The sequence below is a fragment of the Perca fluviatilis genome, chromosome 9, assembly GCF_010015445.1.
Source record: "Perca fluviatilis chromosome 9, GENO_Pfluv_1.0, whole genome shotgun sequence".
Lineage (NCBI taxonomy): Eukaryota > Metazoa > Chordata > Actinopteri > Perciformes > Percidae > Perca > Perca fluviatilis.
Window position 1 is genome coordinate 34,998,529 of NC_053120.1, and position 18,576 is coordinate 35,017,104.

At 41.8% G+C, this 18,576-nt stretch overlaps 1 protein-coding gene across 21 annotated transcripts in view; it reads right to left on the bottom strand.

Annotated features, from left to right (window-relative positions):
• Positions 1–18,576, bottom strand: part of ptprfa (protein tyrosine phosphatase receptor type Fa) — a 412,601-nt gene that overhangs the window by 62,137 nt on the left and 331,888 nt on the right. The window lies entirely within an intron of this gene.

Here is an 18,576-nt window from a genome sequence, read left to right on the forward strand (position 1 = left end):
GTATTGAAATTTGGTATCGAATGACAAGGCATTTTTTGATACTTGGTACTATTGAGGCAATTAGGTCGATGCCTAAAAAGTATCAAGGTTCCCTACACAGCCCTACATACAGTATAATGTGATAATCCTGCGCTTTGGCATTTGAGTTGGATGATACCTGATTTAACAGGAACTTGTAATATGTCTGTCTGTAACTGATGTTGTATATTGTCCCAAGCAGGACTCTTATGAGAATCATACCCTGTGTCTCAATGAGATTACCTGTTTAAATAAAAGTTAAATAAAAAAAAAAACTCTCCAATGGCTGAAGGCCATCTACCACCACGGTTTCACAATGAAACCTTTTCCACCAACTCACACAGTGGCTGAGAAATCAAAGGACCGGTCTGTCTCTCTGTGTGCTGATGTGTCCAGGTTAGATTTGAACTTTATTCACACACCACGCTATCTTTTCAATAGAAACTAGTGATGGCCAAATGGAGCCTCATGAAGCTTCGTGAACCATTTTCTTTATCTTCTGAGCCCACTACATGGTGCCCTCTGCTCAACCATGGGTTCAAAGTAGTGCTGTCAGTTAAACGCGTTATTAACGGTGTTAACACAAACCCATTTTAACGGCATCAATTTTTTTATCGCGAGATTAACGTTCTTTTTGGCCTAGCAAACTTTGTAGTTTATTTCACAAGCTGTTGCAACAACTAGTAACGTTAGAAAAACTACAACACCACATCAGATCTAGTTAGACTGGAAACAAAACAACAGGCACGCCACACACACTTTGGGCTTGCGAGCCGGCTAAAGAGTAGTAGGCTAACGTTAGGTTTTGAGTGGATGTCGAGCGTGAGACGCCGAAATGGATGCCAATAAGATTCTGAATGGTAAGTTTACTTTTAAAAAGTTGCCAAATGGTTCCACTGACAAGACCAAAGTGATCTGTGTGTTTTGTCGTTGTGAACTGAGCTATCGTCGCAGCACGTCCAGTCTGAAATACCACTTGATGGCCAAGCACACAGCTGATGCGAATTCTCCGCCCCCTCGTCAAAGCCAGGCGACAAAAGCACAAAGCAAGCCGATCCACTTTTCCATGTTGATAAGAGCATTAAAATTAGAAAAAAAATAATGGGACAAAAAGAAATCAAGGGACATTTATAAAAGATAAAAATGTGCGATTAATTGCAAGTTAACTATGACATTAATGCGATTAAATATTTTAATCGTTTGACAGCACTAGTTGAAAGCACACTGAAATGCCTTTCCTTGAGCCTTTTTTTTTTAACCAAGAGCACCATCTAGTGGGCTCAGAAAATAAATAAAATGGTTCATGAAGCTTCATGAGGCTTCATTTTAGGATTACCGATTTGTGATCGCTGTCAATAGTCAGTTCAGACAATATCATGGCTACAATGTCAGAAGAGGGGGGTGGTGGTGCTCCACACAATACAGCTGACTGTATAGTTTTAAGTGTCTGTCTGGGTAAGAACATTTCCTCTTTAAGTAATTAAGCTATTAAGTAATTAAAGCCAGTATTTGCAAAATGTTCCAACAGCCAAAGAGTATAATTTCAGGTGCCCAGTGGGGAGTTTTCTTGTGAACACACAAGGTTTTTGTTTATATTCAGTGTTTCTCATCTAAATTCATTTTGTGTATCCTTGAGGTCTAAAAAGTGTGCATGTGAGAAACACAACCGGGACCCACAAATCACATCCATAGCCCTACCAGAGGTCAGAAACTCCACAGGGTACCATTTACGTGTGGAAGATAAATCAAGATGGTGCTCGACTTACACACTAATCTGAGGTGTACAAGGTCGAGGTCTGCAAACTGGTTCTCTTACTTTGGCCCAGCTTTTGTCAACACAAACTATGACTAAAAATATTCATTAAAACCCCCTTTTTAAAAAAAGAAATATATATTTTATTATATATAATAATTTTTAAATTATGCCAAAATGTAAACTATAAACGGATAGATTTATGAAAACTAAATGCAGCCACAATGCTAACAAAAATAGGACAAGAGGCCACAACAAAAAAGCTGGGAAAAGCTACCAAAAACCTGCAGACCAACAGACTGGCATTAACAAAAAAGCTAAGCTAACATTAACCTGACATTATAGAGGGCTATGGATGTGGATGTAACACTTATGGCACGTTTAGTTGACTATTGTTTTGGTGTTAATATGGGATATTAATAAGAATGAGTGCAGGATTAATGTGCTGTCAACCATTTAAAACTTATAGCATAAGGACAGTTTTGCATTAGTATTATCAGACAATTTAGCAGGTCTTCTCAAGGAGAACACAGAGAGTAAAGCAGATGAGTGAATCAATCTCCTGAATGATTCGCTGCTCTGCAGTGGAGAGCACAGGTAGCTGGAATAATGACCAGTGATCAAGAATGACAGAGAGTACCCAACTACGATCAAACAGAACGAGTGTGGGAATAACAGCCATTTACTGAGGAGAGGCAGTCAGTTATGTTACAGTGGTATTAGTTTCGCATTGCCAGACCTTCCTCCACAGCACTGCAAAGGAGGGTCTGGCTAGTCCACACAGCAATCTGGGATGGGAGAAAAGCGTGCTCTGGTTTATTGGCATCTTGGGCGGTGCTAAGCGCCGGACGGAGCCACGGTGCCTCTGCAAAATAGCCTCTGGAAGGAACTTGTTTTGGTGGAACATGTGTACGTTCAAAAGTTGTTTTAGTCGTGCAACAGAAAAGTCAGATTGGACAGGTAGTCTAGCTAGCTGTCTGGATTTACCCTGGAGAGATCTGAGGAGCAGTTAACCATAGTCCTCATAGAATTACAACACAAAGAAAACGTAAGGTAACGGACATCCAACCGAAAAGAATGACATCCGGCGGAATTTCCGGCGGCACCAGAGAAATCCCGGAAGTGGAACGTCGTGGATATAGACTACAGTGGAATAAACAGGTCACGGGGGCCTTTTTTGCTAACCCTGCCATAGATGAGAACAACACCTGTAACTATGGCAACTGTACACAACCACGATGGCATCAACGAGGTGCTGCCAACTCAACCCAGTGTCCAGAAGGAAATGTTGGCATTGTACGTTTCTGCAAACCACAGATACACGCATGCATGATACTGCTATCGCTTTTTGGTCGTGTCTAGATGGGGATCGAAGATCTCCGTCGACGGTTGAGAAAACAAAATTCTGGTGACTGGCTGGACAGCTGTAGTCCCAGAATGCTTTGACGAGTTCACGATTCAAGAATGCATGATAAAAATACTCAAATGTGCCAGCCATAACTAAATGCCTAAAATGTGAGTAAAATGAATATACAATTTTGGTCATAAGACTAAAACTAATTAAAGTTGTATTAAATAGTTGCCAAAATGAACTGCCCTTCTTATTAATGTATACTAAGTTTGCCCATGGACCAATTGAAACATTGGAAAAATGATGACCTGTTTCAAATAACCAACAACCACTTTTAAATGAAATGGCCTAAAGCTATGTACTACAGGGAGGGTGACATATTTGGATGAAACATTTGGCAGCTATACTTTTTGCAGTTCTGCAAAGTTCTGTCTGACCCACAATGTTACATTTTGGACACTTGTGGGTGTTCAGTGAGGCAGGACTATATATGACAGTATGGAGGATGCCTACATTTCAGAGAGAAATATTGTACTTTTTACTCCACTACATTCATCTGACAGCTTTAGTTACTAGTTACTTTACAAATTCAGATTGTTGCACACAAAACACATGCAGTTTATAGAATCCGAGGAGGACAGTGAATCAAAGGTGAGACAGACAGAGGCAGGCTGCTGTGTTGGCTGCGCCGGCTAAGGGAGTGAAGAGTGCCCTCTGAGGCCAGGGAGGAAAGGAAGCAGCACAGTGGAGGATCTGCATCAGTGACATCCTGAAGACAAATCCAATAATGCAAAACAACTTCACACGCCTTCTGGACAGCCGTGGAGACCTGAGGCTGGCCCTGGCTATTTCCCTGCCATCATTAGACAACATGGCAGTCTCTCCTGTATCCAAAGCACACAGGACACACTCACACTGCTGCCAGGAGACACAATGTCTTTGAATGGGTCGGGCTGTGCAGGTTGTGCTGCCATTATCCATCACTCTTTGAGATGGCTTCAAGGCTATCTTTAGCTCACATAGAAAAACATTTTTGAACCAGTCTTACCATTGCTATACTGTAGACCTTTTTTAGTGTTGTATTTGTGTAAGTGTGTATTACCCCATACATACAGTAAAGGATGATTCCACATGATTAAAACTTGGGTCTTGTTTTTGTGGTTTTGTCCATCACATCTATCAGTTATGAGAACAGTGGATCATCAACTTCATTGCTGAATAAGGGAACGTGTTGACATCCAAGTTGAGCTTCATACTTGCTCCGGAGCTCCGAATCATATCACTAGTGATGTTACGTTCTGTGCCAAGGCTTTGGAACGTGTGTGTCGAGAAATCCTCAAAATTATCCGTGAAGCGCGTATCGAGGCTTTCATCGTTTTAGACAAATGACGTCATTGATGACATCCGATGCCTCGCTGCCCGTCCGTACCACGTGACGTGGTTTATAAAGTGTTTAGAATCTACACGGTTTTATTACACATCCATGATCTACACCAGCATATTCCCCGCCATCTGCCCAGTTAAACCACGGCCACTTTCCAGTTATAGAATAGCCTACTAATAATGCCCCTCCTGTTATATTATGACCAAAATGATGGATTTACACACGTTTGATAGCTAGATGACATTCCTCTCAAGGAAATCCGTTTATAATACAGTTATGTTAATTTTACTATACTACCAGAATATACACACTATATTGATATGAATGGATTACTTGGAAATTGATTTTTTCTTCATCGTCAGTCTTTACTGGCGCAAAATACAGTCAAAAACCATCTCTGATATTGTATCAGAGATCACATAGATCAGGGGTGTCAAACTAATTTTACTTCATGGGCCACATAACCCTAATTTGATCTCAAGTGGGCCAGACCAGTAAACTGCTCCAGAAAGATCAGAAACTTTATCTGCCACAGAGTTTCTTGTCAGCTTGATGTTGGCAAATGCAAGTTGCTTCTGCTACGACAGCGTTCTAAGGCCATCATAGGAAAAAAAAATGATGTAACGGACCCAGGAGAGAGGGGTAATATTCCGATAAAAAAACCTCAGAATTTCTAAGATTAAAGCGCCCATATTATGCTCATTTTCAGGTTCATAACTGTATTTTAAGGTTGTACCAGAATAGGTTTACATGGTTTAATTTTCAAAAAACACCATATTTTTGTTGTACTGCACAGCTCTCTCTCACTGCTGCAGATCCTCTTTTCACCTGGTTTCTGTTTTAGCTACAGAGTGAGACCTCTTTTCATCATCTTCTTCTGTACTATCTTTGATTGCACTCGCACATGCGCAGTAGCTCAGATGTAGATCATGTCAGCTAGCTAACTCTAGAGACAGTAAAGGAAAGCTGTTTCTTCAACTTTGGTCAGTTACAAGGCAGGATTAGCTGGGAGACTTCTAAATGAGGGCGCACATGTAAGTAGTTCTTTTGTAGATTATGGTGAACTTGTGTGTGTTGTAGCAGTGCTTTGCTACTGAGAACGACGTAGCATGCTAGCGTTAGCATTAGCGTTAGCATGCTAAACGCTAACGCTACGAGCTAACGGTTGTGGTTAGCCAGCTCATTTCGGACTGTGACGTCACAGCCGATTTTGAACAGCTCACTAGGAGACTGAAGGCAGGACACATTCAGAAACCGTATCTCACTCAAAACAGCATGGATGGATTTTTTTCAAAGTTTGTATGCGTGTGGAAGCACCAGAGACACAAAAGAACACCCCAAATCCCAGAAAAAGTGTTTTTTTCATAATATGGGCACTTTAAAGTCGTAAATCGGGTTATACCTGCATGTATACACTTTAACTGGTAGGGGTGTGCATTGGCACTGCCCTCACAATTCGATTCGATTACGATTCACCAGGTAACGATTTGATTCAATTTGATTCTACGATGCATTGCAATGCATCAAAATTCTACTGCACACAACAAGGCAAATTTTTTTCATGAGGCAATACAAGCAGTCAGATATTGAACAACAGATTTTATTGGCTGCTATGTGTGTATTATCACTCTCCTGTATCTTTGATACAGAAGTAATTGAAACTTCACAACTTTATTGTCCACTCAAGGCCAGAAAATAAACAGTGACATAATTGATTATGGCACTTTGCCGCATCGATGCTGAATGGTGCATGCCCCGCATTGCGATGCATTGCTGAATGGATTATTGTTGACACCACTATTAACTGGGGTAGGATCGGTTTAAGCGTCTGCACATGCTCCAACTGCCCCTCCCCACTTCCCTGGAAGGGTTTTTGAACCAGAAATAATCCGTCAGCGCGCTGTGAGTCGTAGTCGTCGCTATGATAACATACAACAAAACAGCGTTGGCCGAATCAGCGGGCCGTCAGCAGCAAAGAGTCTGCGGTCCATCAGTTTTACTCCACGCCGAAGCAGCAGCGGATAGTCCATCTCTGGGGATGTCAGCGCTGTGTCTCGGCTAAACAGTGGAGGGACCGAGCAGCCTCGGCTGTGGCCGCTGGCTAACGTTAATGTTAGTTAGCTAACGAAGTTAGCTTTCTTATTCCACCTGACCAAGTTGTGAGTCGCCGGGCAAGTGCTGTGACAAGAGTGTGTAAATGAAACAAAGTTGTTAAATTTTACTAATTTACTGGCCGTTCGGTGTTACCGGAAGAGAAAAATAGTTGTGCGTTGGCAAAGCGCCACCTACTGTACTGGAGGTAGAGTTACTCTGTCATTCTTCCCGTCCTTGCCCGCTCATGTATTCGGGAAGAACTGGCATAACCCGGTTACTGCTGTGCATGTTAACGCACTGACTGACTATGGGCATGTACAGTATGTCATAGCGTCCTGCTACGTCCACCTATGCTTTGCAGTGCCCTGCTATGACATGAACTACTACGACTACCATTTGTAGTCACTGTTCCATTATCTTTATTGGGACTATTATTGCCACTGTTCATCGCACCCCCACCCGACACCGTCAGACACCGCCTACCAAGAGCCTGGGTCAGCCGAGGTTTCTTCCTAAAAGAGAGTTTTTCCTGGCCACTGTCGCACTGAATGCTTGCTCTTCGGGGGAATTACTAGAATTGTTGAGGCTTTGTAAATTATAGAGTGTGGTCTAGACCTACTCTGTAAAGTGTAAAGTGTCTTGAGATAACTCTTGTTATGATTTGATACTATAAATTGAATTTAATTGAATACAACACCACTTCAAAAAAGCCAAACTAACAATTTAAGTTGGGGGGACTCAAAAACAGTCCAAATTGAACCTGAGACATCCTGACTTTTAGTCCCCAGTAGTAAGTTTCAAACTTCAATGCTGTGTCTTTGGGTACGTAGTGCGTTTACTCTGACCAAGTGTCGCCACATGCAGTGCAATGCAAGTACCAGGATGCTGCACTCATAGCGGTCAAAATGTTGAGAATGGATCGGTGGACACTACTCGCCCTCAACAGACGCCATCTTTGCTGAAACGGCGAAACATGAACTATACAACCGTTATATTCACACATTTTGGGTTTTTTTCTATACGTACCACTATACTGTTGTCAGTTAAGTGAGAAAAACAAGCCGGGTGGACGACAATAGCTGGAGGTAAAGCTTCGGCTGCAATTTACCATTAAACTGAAGAAGATATTTCATGACCTGGTCATCATGATATGATAAAAGTATGCTAGAAGCACACTCTCAAACACATTAAATATTATAAGAACAGCTGATTTCTGGCGCAGTAAACCACTCCAGTGGGCAGGCGTTCTTTGTGCGTACTGTGAAATAGAATCCTGAAGGCACCGCTGATTGAACAGTCAGTGCTTGACGGCGGTGAGCGATGTGAGACAACACTACCCTGTTGAAATGTACGCACTTGCACAAGTGTGCACTGTGCACTACATGTAAGTGCTCTCACAGAAGTATCCTAATTGAGACGCAATACACAACTGCTGCATCCTACATTTCCCTAGAATCTATTTGTCAGACATCTTTAAAACTCCACACCCCCAGTTTGTAATGCAGACTTTGTGTTATTGATGTGTAGTCTCAAGTGATGGCACTCAAACATGATGCACTGACAGAACATCCCATCATTAGAAGATGTGAAACATATCATTGCATCATTAACCTTCAAAGAACAAAAAACAATTTATTTTTCCATCCTGATTAGTGAGTCGCGGTGCAGATTTGTAGCCAGTTGGATATTGGCAACCTAATAAACTTTAAATAGGAGTTACACGGATCAATTTGCAAGGCGTAATTCACTTTAAGTAACTGTGCTGCTTGTCACTTAATGTTCTGTGAGACAAGTGCAGCAAGTTGGACCGTGTTAGCGAATGGGACTATAAATATTCCTGTAAGCCTGACGGGGCTCTGGCTCAACAAGGCTAGCTCCAGCTCTGGCTGCAGCTCCTCTGGGTGAAAGCTGTAAACACAATTGAAGAATGCTGCTTGTTAAAACAATGCCACCCCGTGAACTGGCTTTGCTTCCTTATTGATTCATTAATTTCAACACATTTTTCACGCTCTCTTTCTCTCCGACGTTCATTGTGAGAGCGCGTGACATCGCGGCTGACAACTCCAAATGAATTATACTATGCGTGACCTTTGTGGCTGCGAGAGATTCGTTGAACATTTGTCATGTTGTCCAATGCTGAAACGAAACAGATGCATTTCGACATGCCATGGTCTTAGACCCTTCCAAGCACATCAACACATACTGTATATACCATAGATCTGGCACATTTGGATGGCTGTTTACTTTGCTCTCCAGATGGAATTCAGTATCCTAATCCTTCTGAATAATCAAACCAAGTGCTTTGATCTGACTGTATCTGCTATACTTTACCTTGAAAATCCATTTACATTGTGTATTAAATATATTCTAGCTGAAACTTTAATTTAAAAAGGTACAGAAAACTGGATTTAGAATCATATATATATATATGCACACACACACACATACATATATATACATATATATACATATATACATACATACATACATACATACATACATATATATACATACATACATACATACATATACATACATATACATACATACATACATATATGTACACATATATACATATATATGTACATATACATATATATATATATATGTACACATATATACATATATATGTACATATATATATATATATATATATATGTACATATACATATATATATATATGTACACATATATACATATATACATATATATATATATGTACATATATATATATATGTACATATATGTACATACATACATACATATATATGTACATATACATATATATATATATGTACACATATATACATATACATGTACATATATATATATATGTATATATATATCATACATATAACATACATACATACATATATATATATACACACACACACACACACACACACACACACACACACACAACACACATACATACATATATATATATATATATATATATATATATATATATATAAAAATCAAAGCAAAATGTGAGCGTCAAACACTTTTTTGCATTAATTCATGGTGGAAATGCCTTCATCTATAAAAAGTAAAACACAAAATTGAGTAAAGAGAGTCATGGCTTTTTTTTTGGTAAATAGTCAGTAGTAATTAGGGATGTACCGAATCCAGATTTTTGGGGTTCGGCCGAATACCGAATCCACTGGTAAAGATTCTGCCGCATCCGAAACCGAATACTGAATCCTACTCCCATCCTCAGTCCATACACAGTAAAGTGTAATAATCAATGTTTTTTTTGTATCTGTCCCTATTTAAATAAACTAAAAAAAAAAAAAAAAGTGGGTTAAAGTTTGCAGCTGTGACTGTCCTTCCTTTACCGTACCTGAAGTTGCTGCATTTTGGCTGCTGTCTGTAGATTCCTTCATGCACAACTCGTATTCTTTCGGATGTTTCATACGCAAATGTTTTAACAGCGGCGATGTTGTGTATTGTTTAGGGTCCTCGCCACCATGAGACAAATCGGCATTGCAAATTGAATGTAGCTGGACTTGAATGGCCTTCTTTTGACTGAAAGTACTGCCAAACAACACTTTTTCTGCTCACGAGTTCCATTTTCACTTTCTGACAGCCTACTGCATTGAACGGTCCACCTACGTAAACACCTTCCCGTAATCAACGGCGCCGTCATTACGTCGATCAGTGTAGCGCGCGTAGTGCAAGCATAGGGTTCGGTTCGGTGGAAAAAAATTCTAGTCAAAAAGCCCAATATTTGGCCGAATCCTGGATTCGGTACATCCTAATAAAAAAAAGTATTAAATGAATAATTTCTTATTTTTCTTTGGTATTTTTTTTTCATATACAGATATGCAATGATGGTTGCTGGGTAGTCTGTATGCAAATGTTGTCCAATGTCAAGTCTCTATTTGATCATGTGACAAGACAATATACGGTAGCTAGTTTAGGCACAAAATCTGACAAGACTGACAAGGTGAGCACATCCGCAAGCCAAGCAAGCAGTCGTGTCTTTCAGCACACTTTTCATTCAGAGCAGAAAGTAGGGAAGCTTGAATTACCACATACATGTAACAACTGGGCGACTAGACATTAAAGCAGTTTTTTTTAACATAAACCTGTTTCATTTAAATACTACAGTAGATGCAGATGCAGTTATGTGGATGTTCAAAGCGACGTATTGATGTTTACTATTACCTCACCCTTTGGGTGGGGGTGGTGGGTTGGCGGGTAAGATAAGAAACAAGTGCTGAGATGAGATGGGAAATAAGAGAGGAGTGTGCAGATTAGAGCAAAGAAGACAACATGCTCCAGTGAGAATATGGGGGTGTAAAAAAAAAAGATCCATACAGATTATTCAGTTCATCACCTCGGCTTCTCTCACATTTACCATCAGCCAACCATAATTAATATCATCACTCCCAAGTCATTCTCCATGAAGCAGACATCACTTTTCTCCTCTGGTATCCAGCATGACACATGACACGTGCTACACAATATATTTCCGATATATATTTCCGATATATATTCCTTATCCGTCATTTATCATAATGACTATATACTGCACACGCGTTGCAGTGTGTGAATAATTGCCATCCAAATCAGAAGAGTGTGAGTGTGCACCAGTTGGCATGCTCAAGGCTCACCCTCCCACAGCCAAACTGTCTCTCCTCCTTCCTCTGATATCACTGCACCATTTCACCGCTCGCCAACAACCACATGGCAACCAAAAGTCTTATTTCCTTGCTTTTTGTTAGTACCTTTTGTGATACATCTGCTCTGTACCGTTTCCTCAGTCACAAATACAACAACAAACAATGCTGCTTTTAAAAGGGGCAATTGGACAGTAGGAAAATTGTGAGGGAATTCTGCGGAATTTGATTGGTTATTGATGATTCTGGTCCCAGTTTATATCTTACTTTGTCTAATATCCATCCTTATTAATCTTCATCTTAGTGGATTTACCCTGCAGAGATCTGAGGAGCAGTTAACCGTAGTCCTCATAAATCCGCCGGAGTTTAGAACGCCAACACAAAGGAAGAGGAATCTTAACAATGATTTAAATTGTTCTTCTGGAATGGAGAATAACTTTTGACGACAGTGCCTTTTTTTCTTCTAGAAAACACCTGGCACACTGGAAACTGCAAAGGCAACAAGGAAATCGTGTCACCCCACAGGCACAGGCATAAATAAAGCCTTTATGCTGAATTTTAGACTCGATGACATGTAAGGCAGATGTTTATGTAGTGCACTGGCAGACGTGCATTCTTTTGATTATAAAGTTGTCAAGAAAGCTTACATTTCCGGTTTTGCATGCCACTGGGATAACATCACTTAACTTTTTATTTTTCTCTTGTAGGTAGTGGTGCAGTGGTGAGAGAAATTACGCATCAAGTCAAGTGGAATGATGTTGTTGATTAAGTAGTGGAGGGAGTGGAGTTGACTTGATGAAAGGGCTTTTAATCAAGCAGAGGAGGTTGTTTGTCAGTACGCAAATATTTGAGAGGTGTCCTGTGGAGATTTTTTTAGTAGTGCTATGGAGCAAAATTTTAATGAGTGGGTTCCTGTTTTGCTTGTATCTTGTGCTCTACTAGCTACGAGGATGCATTGTATTGTATGTGAGCAAGGATGAGGGTGATGCAATTTACATTCCCGCTGCTAGTTTCACTCTATTCCACTGAATATTACTGATATTCTGTGCTTTTGCAGGACTTTTTTGCTGCTGGGGCTCGAGGTACACAACTGCCTTTGCCTTGTTGTAAGGCCACTGAACACCCAATATAGTACCTTCATTTAGCTTATGTCCAAAATGAGATGAGCGACCACAGGGCCGTCAAAGTGAAGAGGTGAACAATTGTTCAGCAGACTGTCCTCCCCCGAAAAACACCCACATACATCGTTTTATGTTTTACATAGCATACCCATACGTCTACTGAGAGTCTTGCACACGTGGCTGCTCAGTATTTTTAGCCGTGGGTGCTTAAGCTCCAGAGCACCCACGGAAAATACTGAGCACCCACGTGCCAGACTGCCAGTAGGCTACATTCATTTAAAATTAAACATTGCAGTTGGTACTAAGTGGAGAGTCTGTCATAGTGTGATTGGTTATGTTGCTGTCAGTCTCCTGCTCCATATCCTATCCACCAATCACAGCATCTCTCGGATGAAAAACGCCACTTTAGTGATTCTTAGTTTCCCACAAAGATGATCGCGGTTACGTGTCAGTTCAACTTTTCATCTCCAATCCTATCTGTACCATTTGTGAGAAGTGGCGCTGTCCTGAGTTAAAAGATAGCCTACTTTACGGCTTTATTATCGAGTTAATAGGCGTGTGTGTTCGTGTTGTCCGCTGTCCATTTCCTAAGGTTCTGAAATGCAAACATTTGACTACTTTTTTTTCCCTGAAGGGCGTGCACCGTGAGCACCCACGGAGGAAAAAATAAATCAGCGCCTATGGCATCAATGCCATTTTAGAATGCACTTCTTGTCACGCTGGCAGGGAATAATGGGACCCAAATGCAGAGAGCAGGAAGGTAGGCAGGCGAGAGTTGAACAGAGGGTATATTTGATTCAAACACAAAGACAGACCTAGGGAGTCCTGGGAGCTGCAGCAGGCTAAAACCAATCCCAGAAAAAAACCCAAAGATATCCAAAAAATCAAGCAGGAAGAATCAGGAAGCACGGGACTTGACAGGAGCTGACGCAGACACACACAAACTAACAGGTATGAACCCAAACAGACACAAACTGACAGGGCAAAAACATGAGACGATCTGACAAGAGACAAAGGGAACACAGAGGCTTAATACATGAGGTAATGAGCAAACAAGGAACAGGTGAGACAACAGGTGAAACACATCAGGGCTGGGCAGGACAATCAGACAGGTGGGAAAACACAGGAAGTAAAACTAGACAAGACAAGACAGAAAACCAGACTATCAAAATAAAACAGGAACCAGAAATAATCACCAAAGAACAGGAATACACAATACAAACAGGAATACACAGTCAAAACAGGACAAACAGAAACACACAATGAACAGGGGAATGAGGAAACAGAAATATGCACAACAGAGAGCAGAAATATACAGAATACAGATACAAAACAGGAAATGGAAATATACAAACAGGCAACAGAAATGTCCCCAACCACAACACTTCTACTGTTTTTGTATTTTGTTTTTTCATTCTTTTTCATTATTTGTATGAAATCATTTTATACATTTTTTTTCCAATTATGCCTGCTGCTGTCTACTTGACTGGATATTTAAATATTTTCTTATTGTCTTTGATTGTATATTTGTTTGATATTTCAGTTTGTACTTAGCTCTCATTTGCAAATGAGATCTTGATCTCAATGTGATTTCCGTAGTAATTATGAGGGTAACAAAGAAGGAAGCAATGTGACAAAGTATAAGAGTGCCAAATTTTGGCATAAACAGGCAGGTTTGAGGGTGGATGGGTCAAACAAACACATGACTTTCATCCAGGAGACCGGGGGTTAAAGGAAACAGGGGGGGGGGGTTATTAACTTTACAGGATGAACAGAGTCACGTCCCTTTCAGCGTCACGTGCATAACCGGAAGTGGAGTAACGTCTGATTTGAACCCAAACCACCATATTTTTTATCAACTCCACTAAGTAGTTTTGGTGTCTAAACCTAACCAAACTGGGACCGTTTCACAACGTTAACGGCGTGTTTAAAACCGTGACCATTACCTTCTCTGGTTTAGATATGAGGACGTACTTCCTGCCACCACTAGGGGTCGCTAGTTTATGAAACCCTCCTGTGGGTCATGTTAAGGCGCTGACACACCAACCCGATTATCGTCCGTCGGACAGTCTGGCGAAGTCGGTGACTCGAGTCTGTTTGGTGTGTTGCGTGCCGTCGTCAGTCGGAGGAGCCGTCGGCATCCATTTGGGCCGATTTGACTTGCTGAATCGGCCGGTGGGCAGTCGGACTCAATGACCAATCTGATTGGTGGAGTGCTAGCCCTTGAGTAGCGGAAATGACGAGCGGGATGAGCGTGACGAACGCCTCTCAAAATCTGACGGAAATCTTTCAAACTGACCTTTGTCGATCAAAAAAGCAGACAGATTCATCAACTGTATTGCCTATTTCTCGCTTAAAATGTTTTCAGAAACACGTTCCGGTGAACTATTTTCGTAAAATACGAGATCGTATTCCGAATGAGCCGCCATTATGGTCTGGCTTTGAAATATGGGAGAAGCCAGACCCACGTGACATGTTCGTCATTTTCGGTTTTCATTTTTTGGGCGACAATACAGATTTGCGCCGCCTGCTGTTATGGAGATGTATTACGTCTCACGCGCGCGCAGAACGTACGTTCAAGTCGGCGTCGCTTCGGTGTTTTCCGAGGCACTTTTTGGACCGACGGGAGCCGAATGATCGGTCCGACTGCCTTTTTCTGCCGCCGGTTGGCCGTCGGGTCGGTGTGTCAGAGCCTTTAGAGAGTAGGAATAGGTGTGGAGGACTTGTTGGTCCAGGGGCAGTGTACTGTAGGGTTTTCAGCCCAGTATCCAAAGGGATTTTGTCATGTTCATCCAAATTAAATGACAAAATACGTTGTTTGTCCCTCAAGTCCCTCAAGAACAAAACACAAGTTTTATGATCTGTCGCCACTATGGACAGGACAACGTAGCTTGCCTTCCAAAACTGTTTGAAATCGCTCCAATCTTCCCGACTTTGTTTGAAATAGTCTGGAGAATAAACCTTGAAACCCTAACAGCTAAAAGGTGTGCAGCTTGATACCATGTGCAGCTCATCTGTCTCCTCGGCTCTTTGAGCCTTCTTTTCTCTGTACTACTTTTTGGCACTTCTGGCAGAGTATTGCCTACAGCTCTGAAAACTTTTTTCAGTGATAATTTTCACGGGCTTTTAGGCGGCACAGTGGCGTATTCTGAAGGATATTTCTAAAATCTCAGGGGAGTTTGGAGGTAATCAATCTCAGTGGCACAAGCTGATAGATAGTAATCACTCAGCAGAGAAAAATGTACTGCCACTACATCTGCAAGCTGGAGAGAGGAGGTGGGTTGTGCAAAAAGAAACGTGGCTTTAATAGCAGTGGGAGGATGAACATTTTGCTATTGTTTCCATTGTCCATTATCTCCCCCCAAAAGAGCATTTGAGTCATAAAATAAGCAGAAAAACTGTGTGATTCTAATGTGTTTTGACAGCTCTGTTATTTTCCAGAATTTGAAAGATTTACGCCTCAGTCCGAGCCTTCCGCTCACAGCTCCTCTATCTGCGACAAACTGGATGCTATCCAGTAGGCTCAGTGTATTACCCACAATCCCCAGTCTTCTGCACTGCCCTCCTTCTTACTTCCTCTCAGTCTTTTCTCCTCAAAGTTCAGCGTCCCTCCCACATCAGGAGCTCATTCCAGCATCTGAGCCATTCCCTCTCCAATGATTGCAGCGTTTCTCGCCTTCTAAAATACGTCTGTAAGTTTCCCTCAGGACCCCCATTCTTAGCAAACTTATCCCCCCATTAAGCTCCCTCTCTTTTCTCTCTCCACCTCTCCCTCTTCTCCTCACCTCTCTGTCACTCCCACAGGGCCCTGCATTCAGAGGAAGCTGCTGTTCACCGCTCGCCATCCCTCCCTCCTTCCTCTGCTCTTAAGTGATCGCACTGTTTATATGGCCTTTTTTCTTTTATCCAATTTCACACGTCCCAGCTTGTTTACCAGCAGTGGGGGCCACAGAAAGCCGCAGTGCCCTTTTTGCTTCCGTCTCCAGCACCCACCCCTTCTTTCTTTCTTCCAGCCTGCCAGCAGCTTTGCAGTGGCAATAAAAGCTATAATCTTACTTCCTGTTTTCAATGAATGTGATTAGGTTTCTATTTTTGTACAGACTCGAATCACATTCAGCTGAGCGTCATTTACTGAATCTGGGCTTTTCGCCGCTCTGTTCTTAACACAATGAAACAATCATGGTCCAAGGCTACATGCGCTTGATAAAAGCCGGGGCGTGCTTGGTATGTGTTTGAATGAACCTGAAGGTAAATGAGCTGTTGGACCCTGTTTCAAAAATTAACAGAAATTCCAGTCCATGTCCATGTCCTATTGATAGTGCTGGTACTGTTAAAGGAACACGCCGACTTATTGGGACTTTGTCTTATTCACCGTATCCCCCAGAGTTAGATAAGTCCATACATAGCCTTCTCATCTCCGTGTGTGTTGTAACACTGTCTGACGCCCCCACCGCTAGCCTAGCTTAGCACAGATCCTGGAGGTAACCGGCTCCATCTAGCCTACTGCTCCCAATAAGTGACAAAATAACGCCAACATTTTCCTATTTACATGTTGTGATTTATATAGTCACAGCGTGTACAAATAACAAGGTTACATGAGACACAGCCATCTTCTAACCATATACATACTGGGAACTATATTCTCAGAGGGCAAAGCACTGCTACTTGGGCGGAGTGATTAGCGCGACACCTGAAAAGCAGCGTTGTCACTCTCTGCTCCTCACCACGGGGCTTCTCAGGTGCAAAATCAAATCACTCCGGGGATATGGTGAATAAGCTAAAGTCCCAATAAGTCGTCGTGTTCCTTTAAAGGGGAACTATGCAGCTTTATTTTAGCTTAATTTACCTTAACTGAACAGCTTCGGAGTCATTGGAATGGTTATATGACTTTTTCAAGTTGAATGGTGGTTGTCTTGCTTCCCCTTAGCACCTGTGAGCGAAAAAAACACCCTTGCAACTTTTGACCAGCGAGCCGCCGGCCTCAGCGTCAGGAAGTATCAGGTCATACATACGGGTAACAAGGTAGCGATGGAGTTTTTCACACTATCATCATGGCTGAGCCGGAAAAAAAGAAGCAGAAAGCTAGGAAAGCATTGTCGGAGGAATAGAGAAAGAGGAAATCAGACACAAGTAAACATAGGAGCTGCCAAATATCTATTCTGAAGCTGTAGAGGGAGCTCTATAGAGAAACCTGCGAGCAAAAAGAGAGAAAACAGCGAAGAAACAGCCAAAACTGCATAGCGCCCCTTTAACGTAATGCTGCTAGTAATAAGCTGTACAAAAGTCATAGCAGCCACAGGATTTGTATTTGACTAGTCCATATCCACGACAACACATTTAGGGGATTACTGTGGTGCTGTAAGATCCGTCGGATGTCCCTAATTTTCAGCCGGATGTCCGTCGACTTCCTCTTTCTTTGTGTTGGCGTTCTAAACTCCGGTGGATTTCTGAGGACTATGGTTAACTGCTCCTCAGATCTCTGCAGGGTAAATCCAGACAGCTAGCTAGACTATCTGTCCAATCGGAGTTTTCTGTTGCACGACTAAAACTACTTTTGAGCGTACACATGTTCCAGCAAAACAAGTTCCTTCCCGAGGCTATTTTTACAGAGGCACCGTGGCTCCGTCCGGCGCTTAGCGCCGCCCAAGGCGATTGTGATTGGTTTAAAGAAATGCCAATAAACCAGAGCAGGTTTTTCTACCATCACAGAATGCTGTGCGCACTAGCCAGACCCTCCTCTGCAGCGCTGTGGAGGAAAGTCTGGCAATGCGAGACTACTAATTCAGACTTTTCTTCTCCCAGATGCTTGGCCATTGTTCTATAAGCTCTTTGGTTGTTTTGACTGCGTACTTTTCTGATGCAGGACGAGGCTGTTGAGCAGCGAAGGAAGGCTCTGTGAATTTAGCTTGTGTCTCTTTTTTTTTTGTTTACATCTTACATGATAATCCAAACTTAAAAAATAACAATTTCATTTAGTTTTCTTTATAGAAATGATGGTAGTAGGACCAACTGTATATTTAAAAAAAAGTGACTTTAAAGACAGCCTTGAAGAACCTTTACAATTACAAGAAATATTTTACTCCATTAAAGGTGCCGTAGGTAGGATTGTGAAGATCCAGGATTTAGCCAAAGAATTTGAACATCGACAACTTCTCAGTCCCTCCCCCCCTTTCTGCTAAAGCCCAAACGGTCTGCTAAGCCCCTCCCCCCACGAGGGAGAATGAATGCGT